Genomic DNA, 13,889 nt, shown 5'->3' on the forward strand with positions numbered 1-13,889 from the left:
AAGCTCATCACCTAAAAAACCATCTGGTTAGTCTTTAAAGTGCTGCATAGTCCTGTCTTTTTTGTTACACCTTCTGTGGTTCACTGACCAATGCAGTGGGACCTAGACCACAGCCACAGCTAAGATCAAGAGACCTCTACAGCATGGACTAGGAGCCTGCTGGCTTTTTGCTCAGAGGGTAGATGTTCCTATACTCCACTCCAGAGGTGCCAGGTTCAAATCCGCCTGGTGGTGGTTACAAAAGCATGGCCTCATATTCCCATTGCTATAGTGCAAGGGTGGAGGGCCATCCTTGTGTTGGTGGAGAGTAGGAAGAGGTGTTACTCCTGAGTGTCCATATGGCTGAGGAGTGAGCTTCCTCCACAATTTTCCTTCCCACCACCACTGTGAGGTGTCTTGATGGGGGTGGGAGGTCAGGTTACCATCTGGCTAACATATGACTGGCTTGGCCAGTTTTTTTTATGGATTTACCAGAAAAAATAATTTAGACTGCTGGGTTTTTTTTTAATGTGGGTCTAAAGATTTGCGTTGTCTCAGTATATTTGGATATTTAATGTTAAAAGTCTTTGTGTCCAGCTAAAGATGTCGCAGTGTTTCCACTTCTGCAGTTTAAGGGTATATCTACACAGCAACATTCTTTTGAAATAACTTAGTCCGCTTCTACACAGGAGGCAGTTATTTCGAAATACTGTCAACCTGGAGGACTGCTTACTCCAAGTCCTGTAACCCTCATTGTACAAGGAGTAAGGGAAGTGAGAGGAAGAGTGCCCTGTTTCAAAATAAGTGCTGTGTAGATGCTCCCTATTTCGAAATAAGATATGCAATTGACGTAGCTTATTTCGAGTTAAGTCCTTTTGTGTAGATGCACCCTAAGCAATAATGGATCAAAAGTGTTAAAAATACATTAGCTGTCTGTCCACCAACATGGAAGCATAGCATGCGTGTATGAGAGACAGTGTTTAAATTCTGCAAAAGTGATATCACCTACATTTCTCTCTTCTTGTAAGTGGCTGTTTGAAGGAGAGGAGGGTTGTGGCGTTGTCTAGCAGTTAAGGTGGCAGCAGGCTTTGGGGGGAGGGACACTGGGTTTTATTCTATTTCTTTTTGCATTTCAAAAGTGGGAGGGGGCACAGGTTTATTTATTTTTCTCTCTATGGGTCTTCGCAACTGAGCTTTCAGCTAGGGAGACTGATGTTTGTGCTACAACCACTTTGAAATTTTTCTTTGACTAACTGAATCAAGATGTATTGAGGAAGGATCCTTCTCTCTATTTTGAACATTTGCAGAGTTCTAATACAATTCCATGAGCACCATTATCATATAAAGCAGTTGATCTGGATGAAGCCTTCACTGTGGCAAAGGGGAAGTCACTGGAAAGACAATATCTCCACAATGATCTGGAACCACATGCTCAAACAGCATAGTTGTAAGCCTGTACAAGTCATGGAACTTGAGAACTCTGTGAGCCAACAGCCTTGATGGCTTCTTCCTGCTGATCAAGAATCTAAATTATTATTATTATTTTAGTAACCGCTGTTCTACCAGTCTCTACGCTAGCATGGGCTGCTAAAGTACATGGTTTGTTAGGGCAGTGAATATAAACTTATTTTTTTGTCTGAGATTGGAAACCATTATTGATTTTCATACTAAAGATCCTAAGTTATATGACAGTTTAGATTAATAATTTATTTTTTCCTTCTGAAATTGCACTGCATGCTTTTAAAGAAATGAAATACATTGAACTAATGAGCTACTTTTACGCTGGGTCTGTTCTATTAAAGTCATTTCAGAACAAATAACTAAAAATACCTACGAGTCTGCCGCAGTTCTATAATCTTGCTGTACAGAACATCTTTATTTGATTCTATCGCATGTGGAAATGTTTGCATTCTATGGGTCTGATTCTTCTTTAGCCTGCATTTTGTGCAGTCATTTCCATCTGTACAAAAATAGTGTAAAACACTACCATTGTGATCTGGAACAGTTGTGATTTACACTGATACAAATGACTAGCCACAATGCCAGGCATCAAGTGCAACACCTTTTCTTCATCCGGAATCAAATATGATCTATTTTAAGAACCAGTAACTAGTTCCTTAAATAATAATGTGTGTAAAGAAGCTATTTTCCCCAGACCTTTTTCTATAGCATGAATTTAATTCACTTGCCTTTTTCCTTTAAAGTGATTCAGTTCACGTGACCTGGCCAGACAACTGATCTCTAAATTTGTAGAAATATTGAGGACCCTAATATGATTCATTTATGGTTCACATGCTTTTTGATTTTAATATTAAAGGGGATGTGATTAGAAGTGGGAAGAAGAAAATATGTATATGACCACACTAAGATAATGTAAAATTTGGAAAGAATTGTTGCTGATGAACATTGTTCTACATCCATGTCCCAAAAGTGTGTAAATTTTAAAATCCCGGAGAAAATGTTAGCTACACAAACTAAAACCACACACCTGCACCACACAGTAACTTTATCTTGCGTAACTAGAACTTCGTCTGTGGATCACCCTCAGACTTGCTAACCTTGGAACCATTCAAAGGGATTAAAACCTCAAATGAACTTGTGCCTATGTTCTTTAAAATGACCAGCACTAGCATTCTTTTCTTAAATAAGTATGAAGCACCTTTGTCTTCCTTGTGCACATTTTGTTTTTTCCTTAAGTAAAAAAAGCGTGTCCCATGCAAGGAAAACCCCAGTATTTAATTAGGTATGAAGTCCCCTGTGACCTCTTTATAGCATCTCAGGGTAATAATTTACACAACATGTTGTAAAATAGTAGTTCCACTGAAGTCAATAATGGTGTGATATCAGGGTGAGAGCAGAATAAGGCGCCTATGTTGTGCCAGTTGTCCATTCCCTCAAAGATGGCATCGTCTTGAGAAGACTCATATGTTGAGGTATTTCTACACACCATATTGTATAATATGTGCAATTCACAATATGAGGCACGCTTTCCAGAGGTGAAAGTAAGCAGGTTCACCCTGGTGCACAGAGCTGGCTGAGCTGCAGCAAAAGTTAGCAAGAAGTTATTTAAAGAGCTAGCAGGGACCTGGCTTGCCATAGGACAGTACCAGTAAGGGTACGTCTACACTAGCTCGTTAGTTTGAGCTACGTAGGGTAATTAGGGCAAGCGGAGTTGCAAATGAGACCCGGGATTTAAATATCCTAAGCTTCATTTGCATGTTCCTGGGCGCCGCCATTTTTATATCCCCCTTAGTCCGAACTCCGTGCCTGCGGCTACATATGGCATGGAGTAGGTAGTTCAAATTAAAGATCCTAATCCATGAGGATTAGGATTAAAGATCCATGAAGAGTAATGGTAGTTCGAATTAGGATCTTTAATTCGAACTACCTACTCCATGCCGTGTGTAGCCACTGGCACGGAGTTCGGACTAAGGGGCTTCATTTAAATCCCGGGCTTCATTTGCAACTCCTCTTGCCCTCGAACTAACGAGCTAGTGTAGACGTACCCTAAGAAATTTTATGTTACTTTTACCGCTTGCTCTTCCCCACTATATAGTCATAAAAGAGTTTCCCTGGGCCTGATAAAATGCCACCTGAATGTCTCCCATGGTCATATGAGAGAACCAGTGGTGGCTAACTTGCAGCCTGCAGACCCTTTGGCTGCCCCCCATGCATCAGAGAACCAGAGACCCTCACTTCCTGCTCCTCCCTCTCCCTCCTAGAGCTGAAACACTGCAAACAGCTGATTCACAGATTTACAGCTGTAGGAGGGATGGGGAGGAGTGGGGTCAGAGCATGAATTAGGCAATTCAGGGGCTCCAAAGTGCTGGGACGGAGGGGGAGGAGCAGGTAAATGCTGGGCACCAGTGCACAAGAGGCAGTGGGAGGGGGCGGAAGAGAGAAGGGGAGGGACAAACAGCAGGCCCATATGTGGTGATGTGTGCAAAAGCACCCCACATGGTCCCCCAAGTAAGAATGTCCTGGCTAGCCAGGGGAAGGCAGGAGCAATGGACTGCCTGAGTCTCCCTCCCCCATGCTCTGGCCGGCTGGGGGAAGGCTTGGGCTGATTTCCCTCCTTGGGGGACCATGAGGGGTGCATTCACACCCTTGTGGCCCACATTTACAAAAAAGCACCTCCCCCCACCTCCATAGCCCCTCCCTGTTCATGCCAGTACACAGGGATTTCTATGTGGCTACTGCAGCCCACTGAGATGAAGGAAGGCCACTCAGACAGCCCACCCACCATTCCTGGTTGCCCATTCCTGTTCTAGCCCAATCCCCTTGAGAGAATGATGCATAGTTATGTGTAACTGATGTTCTTCATTCAATATATTCCATAGCCAACTTACCTTCCCTGACCCTTAAACCATCAAAGAAAAAAAGATACATAATAAAACTTGGACAAAATCAGCATGGAGCCCTAACCCTACAGGACTGGCCATACATGTAATTAAGTAATGCTGAGCTTGAAAAGCCAATGGATCACAGTAAAATATTTGATTCTATATTGTACATTAGAGAAAATAAGTGGTAATTCCTTTGCTGCTAAAGTATGCTTTTACAGTACATTATGCAATTGTTACAATCTTAGGAATAGTAAGGTCCAATGTCACTTCTGCCCTTGGGTACAATTTTGCTGCATTTAACAAAGTAATCTGTCTTTAATTCTTCTAGAATGAAACAAATGAGATAATTTCTTTTCATGTGTGAAAAGCACAAATGTATGATCTATGTGTAAATAAACGACTATAAGATAAATGTAAACACAGAAAGAATATACTATTTTTGCATGAAAACAAACCATCTAAAGATGAGTTGATGTCTCAAAGAAAACCTTAAAAAACATTTTGAGGCAGTTATATCTAAGTTCTGCATTTTGCGAGTTCTTTGTTGTTGTTATAAGGGAACAGATGAATGAAATCGGGATCTTTGTTGCTTGTTTGGCATTCTCCTGTTCCTCCTTTCCTAGGGTTCTGTTTCTGTAAGTAGAGTATCTTCTGTCAGTTGCTAAAGTGTCTTTACTCCTGTTTGGAAATTGAGGGCACTCAGGATTCATTTTGGAGAAGATAGCAAAGAACTATTAGGCCCATTTTCCTTAATTTAAAAAATTATTATTAGCATAAGCAGCTACAACTCCACTGACTTAACATCCTTAAGAGGCAGGTAACTGGCAAATTGTGTACAGGCAGTCCCCGAGTTACGTACAAGATAGGGACTGTAGGTTTGTTCTTAAATTGAATCTGTATGTAAGTCGAAACTGGCGTCCAGATTCAGCTGCTGCTGAAACTGACCAGCGGCTGACCACAGGAAGCCCGAGGCAGAGTTGCTCTGCCCCGGGCTTCCTGGAATCAGTCGCTGATCAGTTTCAACAGGCTGAATCTGGACGCCAGTTCCGACTTGGGGACGCCTGGGGTTCTTAAGTTGAATCTGTATGTAAGTCGGAACTGGCGTGCAGATTCAGCCTGTTGAAACTGATCAGCGACTGATTCCAGGAAGCCCGGGGCAGAGCAACTCTGCCTCCGGCTTCCTGTAGTCAGCGCTGGTCAGTTTCAGCAGCGGCTGACTTGGGAACACCTGGGGCAGAGCAGCTGGGGTGCTGCTGGGTTGTTCCAGTAGCGCCGCTCCTTGGCACTACTGGACCAACCCAGCAGCACCCCAGCTGCTCTGCCCCAGGCGTCCCCAAGTCAGCCGCTGCTGAAACTGACCAGCAGCGGCTGAATCAGGACACCTGGGGCAGAACAGCTGGGGTGCTGCCAGGTTGGTCCAGTAGCACCCAGAGCGGCGCTGCGGGACCAACCGGCAGCACCCCAGCTGCTCTACCACAGGCCTCCAGAGAAAAGCCTGGTCTGCTGGGGGAGGGGGGGGGCGCACTAGCTGTGCCCGCACCCCCAGCAGACCAGGGAGACACGGGCGGCGGACTGAGACGCACCGCGGTCCCGCCATTGGGTCCTCCGCAGCTTTGCTCCGCGTCTCCCTGGTCTGCTGGTCTGCTGGAGACCAGCGAGACACGGAGCAAAGCCGCAGAGCACGCAGGCAGCGGGACAGCTGCGGCGCGTCTGGGCTGTCCCGCTGCCCACATGCTCCGCAGCTTTTCTCAGCGTCTCCCTGGTCTGCAGACCAGGGAGACGCGGAGCAGCTTTTCTCGCCCCGGAGGATGCGGGCGGCAGGACCGCGGCGCATCTGGGCATCCCGCCGCTCCCGTCCTCCGGGGCGCGAAAAACCCCGTTTGTAACTGCGGATCTGACATAAGTCAGATCCGCGTAACTCGGGGACTGCCTGTAGTCAATACAACTTGTATCGACTACATGATTAGCTGATAAGGAAAGGCGCTCAGTCCTGGCTCGCGGTGGGTCCAGGAGCTACTCCCTCTGCGTCTCTGCAGTTTAAATCTAGTAGCAGCTGGGTGTGCCGGTAGTCTGGCTCCTATTACATTTAAACTATGGAGCTGCAGTGGGGGTAGGTCCCTGACTAGGGATGTTAAATTGCATTTAATCAACTAGTCGATGGAATTTCCATTGATTAGTTGATAAGTAGCCTCAGGAGCTAACCCCACTGCAGCTCTGCCTTTTAAATGTATTAAGAGCTGGCAGGCTTTTAATACATTTAAAAGGCTGAAGTACAGCAGTGGGGACCAGGCCCAAGCCGGAACAGCTGATTCCTAGCTTGCACCTGGTTCCCTATGCTGCACTTCAGCCTTTTAAATGTATTAAGAACCTGCAGGCTCCTGCTTCACCTCTCCCTGCTGCCTCTGATACACTTCCCCCCCCCACCCTTCTACCTCTGTGAGTAGTCGACTACTTGACTACTCCTTTACATCCGTACACTGACTCCAGTAAAATTATGTGTTACAACAGTAGTAATTTGGGCCAGGGGACTGTCAGTTAATCACAATTAGTTCTTACAATGATCTGAGTGCTGTCATAACTATATCTTAAAATGAGGAATTAATAAGAGAAGATTAATTTTTAAGGAATAAGATCCCAGATGAAATGCTGGACCCACTGACATCAATAGGCATTTTAACACTGACTCCAGTGAAGCCAGGGGATTCATTTCTGTCTTTAACCAAGCACCTTTAACTTTCAACAATGAGGGGAAAACACCAGAAAATTGTACATGAGTGGAAGTGTTCTTAAATAGAATGTTTTCCATGAGACATCAGAGCCTCTTTAACCCCTTCACTTTAGTAGACCATTTTATAATTCATTTTAAAAACATAACTGCAGCAATCACACATCTGGCATTTTCCTAATTGTTGCTTATTAATTTTCAACTGAAGTGAAGGGATTAAAATCTATGACTTATAAATACATGTAAAAAGGCATCTTTGATATATTAGCATGTATATCAAAAATATAAAAGGAATCTATGTAAACTTTTGTAAAGAACTAAACTATCACATTTCTCAAAATTGCTCATAAAATATTCTTGTGCATTGACTTATAATAAAATCTTTTATAAAATCTTATTCTAGCACTCCGTCCACATGGTCAGAAACTAGTCATTCAGAATGTGTGCCTATACTAAACATACAGGGGGGAAAAACAGTGACCAAAAGAACACTGGAACCCGATATAAATATTAGCAATCTGCAAGGAACTGATTGTTTCAAATTTCTCTGAAAATGACCATACAGCAGCCTTTCTGTAATGGTTTCAGTTCAGTGTTGTTTTAAAACAAACAATAAAATAACCAAATGTGTAAGCTTGTTTAATAGAATTGACAATGGGGAATGCATAGTATTTTTTCAGAACTTGTGTGTAAAACAATAAAGTTTAAAATAATTGAGTCTCTTAATTCAATTCTTCTGTGTGTATGCACTCTTTTTAATATTATAGAATTAAAAAAATGATATGAACGTTAGTAAAATGAAAAGTATCTGCACTATGACTAAATGAGTGCTCTGTTATGTTATTTTTCTGGTCAAAATGTGCTAATGTAACATATAAGCTTGGATTCAAGAAGCACTCGGTTGGCTTATAAGAATTCCAAGCAGTGAAATTCTAAGACTAAGCATATATGCATATAAATGTATAAACCAAGAACTAGGGATGTCAATGTGTAGTCGACTATATGATTAACCGATAAGCCTAGGCTTATTGGTTAAATGCATGTAATCGACAAGATTTCTTCTCACCTTGTTGCCTCTGTAGATCTTAAAAGCTGGTTCCCCCAGCACTCCAAAATGCTGCCAGCCCCCTCTGGCTGTTGCCTCTATGGGGTGAGGGGGCTGGGCAGGCTGCAACGAAGCAGCCCCTGTCTGGGGGGGGGGGGTGTCTCAGCTCTCCCTGTGGACAGAGACTGCTCTGCCTCCCACACAGCATCCTGTGTCCACGGCAGCCTCCCCCGCTGCAGCAGCCTCTGTTTTCAGGGAGCTCAGACCCCTGTGAACAAGGGCTGCTGCCACCCCATCTTTCAGCCTCTGTATCAGAGGCAGCAACATAAGGTAGTGAGCAGCTGGTCTGCGTGGGGAGCTAGTTTTTAAACTGTCTTCCCTCACAGATCGGCTCCTGCCTGGTACCCCGCACCGCTGCCTCTCATACAGAGGCAGCAGCATGCAGTGACGGGGCTCTTGGGTGAGGTCAAAGTGCACTTGCTGCTGCCCCCCCCCCCCCCCCGGGGACTATAGAATAGTCATGTAACCAATAAGAATTTATGTGGTTACACAACTATTCAATTACCCGATGTAACATCCCTACCAAGAACACAGAAATGGAATTGTGATGTCCAGACCATTTTTTTTCTAAAAGATACCTCCTGGACAAGGCACAAGTCCTCAGTGCAAGCTAAGGAATTGTACATGCTTTTGGCTGCTCTGGGCAAGAGCACCCTGCGTTCTTGGCTAGCACTTGCATATTACTTGCAGGATATAAACTACAGGTTGTACCTCCCTTAACTGGGACTCTCTGGTCTGCCAACGAGCCACGGATGTTCCTGGACCATAGAGCCCAGGTATAAGGAGGTTGTGCCGGGGGACAGGAGTGGTGGTGGTGGGGGGGGGCGGGGACTCAGCTGGGAGCCTCATGGTGGGGGGGAGGTGTGCAGATGAACGGACAGCGTAGCAGGGAGTTCTGGTCCCTGTGGCTGGGCAGTAGCAGGGGGCCGGCAGCAGCCACCGCAGAGCTCCAGTCCTGGCTGCAGAGCTCAGGGGCCGGCAGCAGCAGCCTGAGAGCTTCAGCCTCGGGAGCTACAGCTGGGCAGGCAGCAGCAGGGCTGGATGAGAGCCCTAGCTGGGGGCAGAATGACCGTGTTGAAGGGACTTCCCCTGGTCAAGCTAATCTGCTCCTTCAGGACTGTTCAGGTGCCATACGAGGGAGGTCCAACCTGCAGTTAGTTTGAAGCAGAGTTTCTCTCTCTCTTAGCCTTTCAACTATGCTGGGTATCCTTTCTAAATCTCTACGCTGGTTTAGACTGGGAGTTTAGGTTGAACTTAGCCACATCAGGTCACTTTTCTAAACAATGAGTCCACATTACTACAACTTTAAGGGCCGTTAAAGTTGATTTCTGCACTCCTGCTTTCACGAGGAGTAAACCACTAAATTCGATTTTGCCTGGTTGACTTTACAGTAGTGCAAATTCAGTGCTATAAAAGTCAATGTTCTTGGCCTTTGGGAGGTGTCCCATAGTGCCCTGCAGTGACTGCTCTGGCCATAACTTTCAACTCTACTGCTCTCCAGATGAACAGGAGGACTGGGAAATTTGAATTGCATTTTCTGTGTGGCTAGTGTGGCGAGCAGACCTCAGAGGAGGCAGCACACTTGAGCACCACACCTGCCCATGAATGAATTCCATGCATTCAGATTCCATGAGTTCCATAAGTTCCTAAGATCAGAGGTGAGCACCAAGATGGAGGGTGCAGGAGATTCTGGACCTTGTTGGTGTGTAGGGCGAGGAATCTGTTCTCGCAGAACCATGAATCAGCAAAAGAAACACAGATATCTATGCCAATCTCTCAAAGTGCATGGTGGAGGAAGCATACACCAGGAAACACCCAACGGTGCCAAATGAAAACAGAGGAGCTGAGGCAGCTGTACTAAAAGACAAAAGAGGCCAATGAATGGTCTGGAGCATCACCACAAACATGGCACTTCTATGAGCAGCTGCATGCATTCCTTAGGGGGGACTGACCAGCTTCCTGAGCCAGTCTGTGGATTCCTCCCAAGACACTCAGGCTGCCTTGGGCAGCAGTGTGGAGGAGGAGGAGGAAGGAATGGTCAGCAGGTGACCAGCACCACTGATGCCACTGAGAGCCAAGAATTTTTTATAACCTTGGAGACAACCCCCTCCTCCCAGGACATCTCGCAGTCAGGCACTGATCCCAGGGAGGGCACTTCTGGTGAGTCTTTTATCTTGCTAAAACTAGGTGTGATCTGAAGTGGCCACTGTGCCTACACCGTGCGGAGGGGAGGGTGTCCTGGAACAGCTTGTTAATGTGTCTGGAGATGGAGCAGGAATCCTCTCTGTACAACTCCATAAAGCTCTCAGAGGAGCCCTTTAATCCTTCTCCCAAGGTTTCTAGGGTGGTCTGCCTCCATGGTAAGACACCTTTCCATACCAAGCCAGCAATAAGTGATCGGATGTCATTACAACACAGAGCATTTATGCATAAGATCCAGGTTTCTGGCCACAGTCCGTCAGCATCTGCTGCCTATTGGTGTGAGATTTAGAGAAGATTGATATCTCGCATGGCAACTTGTATGAAGCAGGTTATTAACTGATGCCTCTGCTGTAAACCTCTGTTTGCTCATCCCCAGTGAAATATAGCGTGAGCTCCTGCCCTCCCCCGCAGCCAAGCCTGTACCCCCTCCTCCTGCCTGACACCTCCTGTGGGAAGGGAAAGTTGCCCTCTCACAGCAAAGGAGGGGTGGGTGCCGAACACATGGGCGTCGTGTGAGCTCCTGCCATGAACTGCCACCACACACAGGTCCCCCATTCCTTCCCACCTGCAGCTCATGCCCTAGCCTGTCCTTACCATGCTTTCCACCAAACCAGGTCCAGCTGCTCCCCAAAGAACTCTAAGGGGTAACTGCTGCAAAGTGGCTGATTAAAAGCATAACCGTGGCCTTGTACATAATACACTGTTATTAGTTTTAGACAGACCTTCACTTGATTCTAAGAGATTAGGTTTTCCTCTCTACAATGCACCTCCTGTAAAGTCTGCCCTTCAATTTTCGTTACTGCAGGAATAGTAGCCAGGTGCACTCTCCTGGCCCTGCCAGTAGTCAGGCTGGCACAAATCCACTAGTGAACATGGGCTGGAAAAGAGATGTTCAAGGAGCAAATGCAATCTACCAGCTTGGATAGGAATCATGTAAGCGAGTGGAGAAATCTGCTTCTGGGAGAGATGTGAGCAGAGCGTGAGGAAAGGAGAGCATGCAGGGACCTGGAAGTGAAGCACCAGGAGAGAGTGGTGGCATCCGTGGTGGCTGTGATGGACTGCATGGCAGCTTTCCAGGATGCCTACCTGAATAGGCACCCCTCCAGGCCCTGTGCACCAATGTTTCCTCCTCACCGAGTTCCCTAGTCTCCTCTCCCAGGGGCCCTATGACACAGGAGGGTGGGGGGAGTCAAGGGCAGCCCCACACTCAACCTCCAGGGATGTGTCATGAAGCAAAATGCTGATCTCACAATTGTGATCGCCTCTTCGCACCAAAGCTCCCACCTTGGACTTCTTGTCTGTTCCTGTTGTGTTCCCTAAATAAAAATGCATGATTTCTGAATAAGTTTCTTTATTGCTTGTGTTTGAAGGGCAAGCACACTGACTGCAGGGGCACCTTGCTGAGAGCAATATTCATGACTCTCAAAACTGGCCAGTCATAAAACTCTTTCAAAGCCTTTCTGATTTCCACTGCCCCTCTCTGTACAACTCCATAAAGCTCTCAGAGGAGCCCTTATTTCTCTGGTATCTGGCTGCTAAAAATCCTTGGCTAGGTGCTGTGCCTCGTCATTCCATCCCCTTACACTCCCAAATATTGTGGCACACACAACAGGCTGCCACCACAATGGGAATGTTACTTTAGCTGAAGTCTAACCTAGTTCGTAGACTGCAGAACCTTCCCTTTAAATGCCCCAAAGCACATTCTAACACCATTCTGCACTTGCTCATCCTGTAGTTGAACTGCTCTTTACTGAGATCCAGGCTGTCTGTGTACAGCTTAATGAGCCACGGGAGTTTGGGGTAGGCTGGGTCACCAAGGATCACTACTGACATAGCACTATCTCCAGTTGTAATTTTCTGGACTGGGAAAAAAGTTCGTTTGCAGCTTGCTGAAGAGGCAGGAGTTCCTAAAGATACAAGTGTCATGCTCCTTTCCCAACCTTCCTACATGGATGTGAGTGAAATGACCCTTGTGATCCATTAGCTCCTGCAGCACCATCAAAAAGTACCCCTTGAAGTTTATGTACTCCTTTGCAAGGTGGTCGGGTGCCAAGATGGGGATGTGCATTCAATCTATCACCCCCACTACAGTTAGGGAACTTCAGTGTGGCAAAGTCCTCCACTATGTTCTCCACATTTCCCAGAGTCACTACCCTCCATAGCAGAAGGGTATTGATTACCATGGCTACTTGGATCACAACAGCTCCCACTGTAGAATTCCCCATTCCGAATTGATTCCCAACTGACCGGTAGCTGTCTGGGGTTGCAATTGCCACTTGCTTCTCCACTGTCAAAGCTGGTCTCATTCTGGTATTCTTGTACTTCAGGGCAGGGAAAGGCAATTCACAAACTTCAATAAAAGAGGTCTTACGCATGTGAAAGTTTTGTAGCCCCTGCTGATTTTCCCATGCCTACATAATAATACAGTCTCACCAGTCTGGGCTTGTCTGATGGCACCAGAACCAGCATTTCACTATGTTCAGAAGATTGAATGCCAGTGGCACTTGCAAGTCTATCAACTCAAGGGCTTCGCTGAAGAGTATGTTCATGGCCTCCTGAGATCCTTCCTTGTACCAGCAGATCCTGGATACTCTCTGGGCATACTCCAGCATTAAGCACACAAAGGGTAACATCATCTTCATAATGCTTTCATGCTCAATTGGATCCACGATGGATTCTATGCTTACACGGCTATGGCGTCTGCACGGATAAACAAAAGAGAAAAAAAGGACCCCAAAAGACTGTTTGTTTGCCATTGGTCCTAAGCAGGGAAGGGGGAGAGAAGAGGAGGAAATGAGTACATTATGAGCCACTGATGACATGTACCCAGGCTCACCTGCTGTATAGTTTTGGTTCCAACGTGCACTGCTAGCATAACCCAGAACAAAAAGGGGTGGTGGCAGTGTGGGATAGCTATCTTCAGTGCATCCCTCTGAAAGTCAATGATAGCTATTCTACTGAGAATTAGGGATGTTAAAATGCAGGTATTTTACTAATTGAGCAGTTGACAGAATTTTTATTGACTACTCAATTAGTGTATAGGGGAGGGCAGCTGGCTTGGTCCTGGCTCATGCTGGGACTGAATCCCACTGCAGCTCTGCAATTTAAAACAGTAGGAGCCGGACAGCGCTGCTCGGGCTCTACATTTAAAATTTAGTAGGAGCTGGTGAGTAGGCAGCCCAGCTCAGTCCCTGCTTGCGCTGGGTCCAGGACCAAACCCCACTGCAGCTCAGCAATTTAAAACACAGTAGGAGCCAGAGAACAGGCTGCCCAGCTCCTACTGCATTTTAAATTGCAGAACTGCAGCGGGGTCGCGTCTCTGGTATAGAGGCAGCAAATGGGGGGAAGCAGGAGCCGGTGCTGGGGAGAGCCAGCTTAAAAGCTGTTTCCTCCTAGCACCATTTCTATGGTGCCGCCTGCCTCCCAGCCCCTCCTCATTGCAAGGATGGGGAATACGGGTAGTCAAGTCTAGGCTTATTGAGTTGTCAACTACTGGGGACGAGCTACTTCAAACTATGTTGAATTCTTGTAC

General features: G+C 46.2%; 1 protein-coding gene and 1 long non-coding RNA gene across 3 annotated transcripts in view; one reads left to right on the forward strand and one right to left on the reverse strand.

Annotated features, from left to right (window-relative positions):
- Positions 1 to 3,206, forward strand: part of ACSL6 (acyl-CoA synthetase long chain family member 6) — a 124,713-nt gene extending 121,507 nt beyond the window's left edge. The window contains exon 22 of the transcript XR_012896353.1: positions 1,287 to 3,206. The gene's annotated coding sequence lies outside the window, so the exon portion shown is untranslated. The remainder of the gene's footprint in view (positions 1 to 1,286) is intronic.
- Positions 1 to 13,889, reverse strand: part of LOC112544642 (uncharacterized) — a 34,750-nt gene that overhangs the window by 14,324 nt on the left and 6,537 nt on the right. The window contains exon 3 of one of the 2 annotated variants that reach the window (XR_003087993.2): positions 11,164 to 13,057. The exons of the other annotated variant lie outside the window; for it this stretch is intronic. This is a non-coding gene — a long non-coding RNA (uncharacterized LOC112544642). Of the gene's footprint in view, positions 1 to 11,163; positions 13,058 to 13,889 lie in introns of those variants that run through there. 2 annotated transcript variants of the gene reach the window in all.

This window comes from Pelodiscus sinensis, chromosome 17, assembly GCF_049634645.1.
Source record: "Pelodiscus sinensis isolate JC-2024 chromosome 17, ASM4963464v1, whole genome shotgun sequence".
Classification (NCBI taxonomy): domain Eukaryota; kingdom Metazoa; phylum Chordata; order Testudines; family Trionychidae; genus Pelodiscus; species Pelodiscus sinensis.